This window comes from Suncus etruscus, chromosome 13, assembly GCF_024139225.1.
Source record: "Suncus etruscus isolate mSunEtr1 chromosome 13, mSunEtr1.pri.cur, whole genome shotgun sequence".
Taxonomy (NCBI): domain Eukaryota; kingdom Metazoa; phylum Chordata; class Mammalia; order Eulipotyphla; family Soricidae; genus Suncus; species Suncus etruscus.
In genome coordinates, this window is record NC_064860.1 from 33653335 (window position 1) to 33658811 (window position 5477).

Genomic DNA, 5477 nt, shown 5'->3' on the forward strand with positions numbered 1-5477 from the left:
GTGAATATGGTGAAAATGTCCACATTCTGGTACAGCTGTAGACCACAACTGAAGCTGAAATAAGTATAGCAAGAAGTTTAAACTTCATGTTCATATCTGCCTTCCATGCCTGCCTCTCAGGTAGAAGAGTAATCATATAAGAGTGATTTCGAGGCAGGTACTTCTTATGCTGAGAACAACTTACAGTACTAAATCTTTTTTGTTTGTTTGTTTGATTTTGTTTTTGTTTTTAAGTCACACCTGATGACGCTCAGGGGTTACTCTTAGCTTGAGGGACCATATGGGACGCCGGGGGGTCGGGATCAAACCGATGTCCATCCTAGGTCATCTGCTTGCAAGGCAAACACCCTTCTGCTGCACCACCGCTCTGGGCCCAACAGTATTAAACCTTTTATTACTAGTAATAGTAAATATACATTGTCCAAGAAGAATTATCATTATAATATTGAATACTAAGAAAAGCGGTCCTTTACTTTTCAGGAAGGTAGTATCTTTAAATTTCTAACATCATTTGTGCTACAAATACCTTTGCAATTACAGATGGGAAGAAAACGTTCACTAGGAACTTTCATCTAAGATGTACAGAAATGTAAAAGAACTGTAAAGAATTTCCTCTGAACAGTGTTCTGTTGACCAAAGATGAATTATAAGAAGACATAACGATGAATCTAGAATGATGTACAGGAATGCAATTACCAAATTCTGTTAAGTCTTTACAATCATACTCAACTACATCTTCATCCAACAAATCAGCATCTGGTGTTAGATGATATCATAAATTATGCAAAGAATCACGTATCACTTTTTTTTATGCAAGTAAAATGAATATTGTTTAATTTTTGTGGGTTCGGGGCTTTTTCATGGTTCTGTGCTCAGGAGTCACTCCTGAGCAGTGTGTTCAGGACCATATGAAGTCTAAAAATTGAACTGGTGTCAGGTGCATGCAATATAAATACCTTAACCATTGTACTATCTATCTGACCAGATATTAATATAAATTTAAATATTTATTAAGGAAAACATATATGTTATGTTTATATAATATAATGGTAATGATGATGAAATAACACTTATAGGTATCTTTTATATAGTTTAAAATATGTGAAAGACATTGCTATATTTTAATGCATAGAATAATCAATTAATAACTTTATGGCATATAAGAGATAGATAAATTGATAAAGATTTGGGTTCTAACAACATGTTTGGTCTGAATTATTCTGTATCAAAATATATTTATAACAAAAAGATTGAGTTAAACTGAATATCAGGCAGAGAGCATAACTAAATTTATAGAAAATTTAAAGACATCCAAAACTATATATTTGTTAATTTTTTCTCTTTTATGTCTTTTACTTTTTCTATATTTTTATGTAGCACTGTGGTAGTTACAAATTTATTCTGAGTGTAGTTTTTCTTTTGCCATGTTCTACTTCATCTTTCCTCCAACTAGAGCTGGATTTAAATGCTGTAGACAAGTCAAATTTAATACAGAAGAATGTTTTGCTGAGCCTTTAGGTGTCCTTTAAGGTTCCTGTAAAAGTAAATACATTGCGTTGATCGTCTTGCCTTCATTAACAAGATTAAAATTCATAGTATCCTTCAGAAAATCTTTGAACTTGTAAAATCCCAGCATGTCATTTTTACATGAATATTGTAGTTATTTTATTTTAGATGCATTTATTTATTCCATTTTGATGGGATTTTTTTTTCTGCAAGAAGTTAAATTAGGTGTTCAATCCATTATCTGAAAGAGAGCATTGGAAAATACATCTCTATGCTATAAATTTACTTTTTGCCAATTTTACTTGTGGAAGGTACTGCATGAGTAAACTTGAATTGTCTCCCTTGGCATATTAATTTATTTTTCTCACCCATCCATAGACAACATATGCATATTCACAAGGATCACTATCGTCTTAGCAAAATTTATACTTTACATGACACTAAGCAAGGTGTGGCCATAAGAAAAGAGAAAAGCATTTGTTTTTTAATAATAAAATTTTTATTCAAATATAATAAATATTCTTGTTAACTTTGTCCTTTGGTGTTTTGTTATTTATATTTTATTTACTAAACTTATAGTTTTTTTCTACTACTTTATAAAAACCATTATATTTTTCTATCACATATTTTGGTACACTTGCTAGTCTTTCATGAAAAAGTCTTAAAATACTATTCCTTGAATACATTTATGTCCTAAAATTTATAATGAGACCCAGAAAATATTTGAGAAATATACCTATTATAACCATAGGTCATATAGAGAAAATTTAGATACAGGTTGAAGATTGATATGGAAGGGAGTTCCAAAAGAGAAAAAATCAATAGGAATAATACTGAAAATGTCAAAGACCATCTGTCTGTCTGTCTATCTATCTATCTATCTATCTATCTATCTATCTATCTATCTATCTATCTATCTATCTATCTATCATCTATCTATCTATCTATCTATCTATCTATAGATGAAGTTATTTTTTAATAAATGTAGATTATACTAAGAGACAAAAACAAAAAGTCTGGAGGTTGTTATGTCATGCAAATTTTATGGTCAAAGAATTTTGAACTTTAGCTCAAAAGTAATAAATCTTTAAAAGATGTGGTCTACATGACAGTATGCTTCAAGGGTAAAGAAACCCTGTAACTCTTAGACCAAGGGAATTCCCTTTCTAATTTCCCTAATGCTTACTATGCCTATGCAAACAAACAAGTAAACAAACAAACCACAAAACCTTGCCGCACACCAGCCGTCCTTCATTTTTTTCTTTCTTGTTGTTTTATGTTGCTGTTGGTTTTTTTGTCATTGCTTGTTTTCTTTTTTTCTTTTTCTTCTTTTTCTTTCTTCTTTTAAATTGATATGTATAGCTTCTAGACAGACTCCTCCCAGCTTTCGTTTTTTTTCCTCCAACAGAACCACAGAACTTGAATCATCTTGTTCTGCCTAATATATTGAAGGAGAACAACAACAACAACAAAAAGATGGTACCAGGAGCAAGCAGTCACATGAACATTGAGTGGATATAAAAAATGATCAGACCTAAACACCAAACCCAAGGTCAACGACAAGAATCAAGATACCCAATCTACAACAAGTTATACATAAAGGGAATCCATTACACTAGCAGTCCAGGGGCAAAGGGGAAAAGAAAGGGATGCAAGATGGGAACAGGGGTGATGGAAGGACAAAACTGGTGATGGTAATGGCCCTTACTGTCACATGTAATTCACATTGGTCACTATAAAAATTATTTAAAAATATAGATGTGGGGCCAGAGAGTTAGTGTGGAGATAAGGCGTTTGCCTTCCATGCAGAAAGACGGTGATTCAAATCTTGGCATTTCATATGGTCCCCCGCGCCTGCCAGGAGCGATTTCTGAGCGTAGAGCCAGGAGTAATCCCTGAGCGCTGCTGGATGTGACCCCACCCCACCCCCCCCAAAAAAAGAAAAATTTATATAGATGTGATCTAGCTTATGCTAGAGCCATTTTTTTTTGCAAAAAGATAATTGAATAAAGTAATTAAAAATGATTTTGGCTCTCTAGTGTTAGTTTTAAAAAATTAACCTTGGGTGTTTTATGATTTTATAATCATTTCATATATGAATGTATATGAGATTATATAGTGTTTATAAGTATAAAGTAGAATTATATATGTATAGAAGAAACATTTAGTATGTTACAAATAATAGTTGCTAAATGAATGGCAGCTGATGTTGGAAGCATATCTATTATGTAAGAGGTTTTACAGTAGTTTTAAGGAATAGTGATAAGAAAGAGCTTTTGAGGCCAGAGAGATAGAATGGAGGCAAGACATTTGCCACGCATGCAGAAGGTCGATGGATCGAATCCTGGCATCCCAATTGGTCCCCTGAGCCTGCCAGGAGCGATTTCTGAGAGTAGAGCCAGGAGTAACCCCTGAGCGCTGCTGGCTGTGACCAAAAAAAAAAGAGCTTTTGTCAATATGCCTTGTTTCAATTTCATATGTAGTCTTATTTAAATTAGGGAGATAAAATATTTGTTCTCCGAATCAGAAAATCTCTTTTAAAAAGGAGACTACCTTTAAACGTATTCCTTTTTGTTTGCTTGGGTACTACACTCTTGATATGCTCAGGGCTTACTGCTGGTTCTGTACTCAGGGATTGCTCCTAGTGCTACTCAAGGAACTCTGTGTTGTGCAAGGACTCAAAGTCAAGTCTTTCATGTTCACAGTATATACCACACCTCCTATTCTGTCTCCTTCACTCTCGTTTTATTTATTGTTGTGGTAAGTGTTAAAAATTGAATAATCTAGTTAATAATCAATAATAGAATGAACTTGTGCAATTTAGCATGTAGATATCATTTGGGAAAAATGTAAGTAAGAGGACATCATTGGGGATGATACCCTCTGGAGAAATTCTTCTGAAGGATCAAGCCTGGGGTAAAATATGAACATTGAGGAGAGTCTGAGATTGAACTTGATAATAATACTTTACATATTTTCTGCTTTCTAGACAGCCAGGTACAACGTATACTAATTTCTTTTACTTAAGTAAGGAAAAAGATTCAGGCAGCATATTACTTGAGCTTTGATGAATACATAAGGCATTGTCAGACCAGTTACTTTTGAAAGAGCTCACTAAAAAGGGCTTAAAAAAATCTAAACATAATAAAGTTTAGATTTAGGTGTTCCCACTAAAAGCCTAGAAAGCTCTAGGGTGGATAAGGTCTCCTGACATCTGAAAGTGGAGCATTTTTATGCTATTATGCCAAAATGGTGACATAAATTGGAAAAGTCTTTATAATTAATTTAGATGGAAACATTTTAAACATTCCTAGACTTCCAAATAACCTTCCAAATTGTACCAAATAATACACAACAACTAAAATAATAATTATTAAGAAAAAACAGAAATGGTAGGATACAATGTTTTTCCTAGAGAAGGAGCTCTGCAATGTCTTTGCTGCTTTGAGTTTGCAGCTTCTTCTATGAGCCCTACTACAAAGCTGAGCTAGTTAAACACTTTTTTTTTATTTTGTGCCACACCCGGCTGTGCTAGGGGAAACTCCTGGCTCTGTGTTCAGAAATATGAGCTGAACACTTTATATTCTTGCTCTTTTATTAAATATATATATATCTTCTTTGTCTTTAGTTTGGGCAGAAAATGTGGGTACTGGTATGGGTCTTTTGTAAATCTGAAACGATGTAACTGAGTTTGAAAAACATGGAATAACATGATGGTAATGTGCTTCTTCATTATCTCCAAACCATCTGGATAGATTTCTAATTCAGCGTTTTGGTACTGAAGATATATGCTAAGTGGTAGAGCATATGTCTTACATGTACAAGGTTCTGGGTTAGATCTTAGGTGAAGTATACTCTGGATCCCCTATATCATCTTCTATGGCATAGATGGCTCCAAAGCAACAAAAGAATAAATTCAGATGTATTCCCCTTGCACTGTGGAAATGGATAAAATAATTGGAGAAGAAATA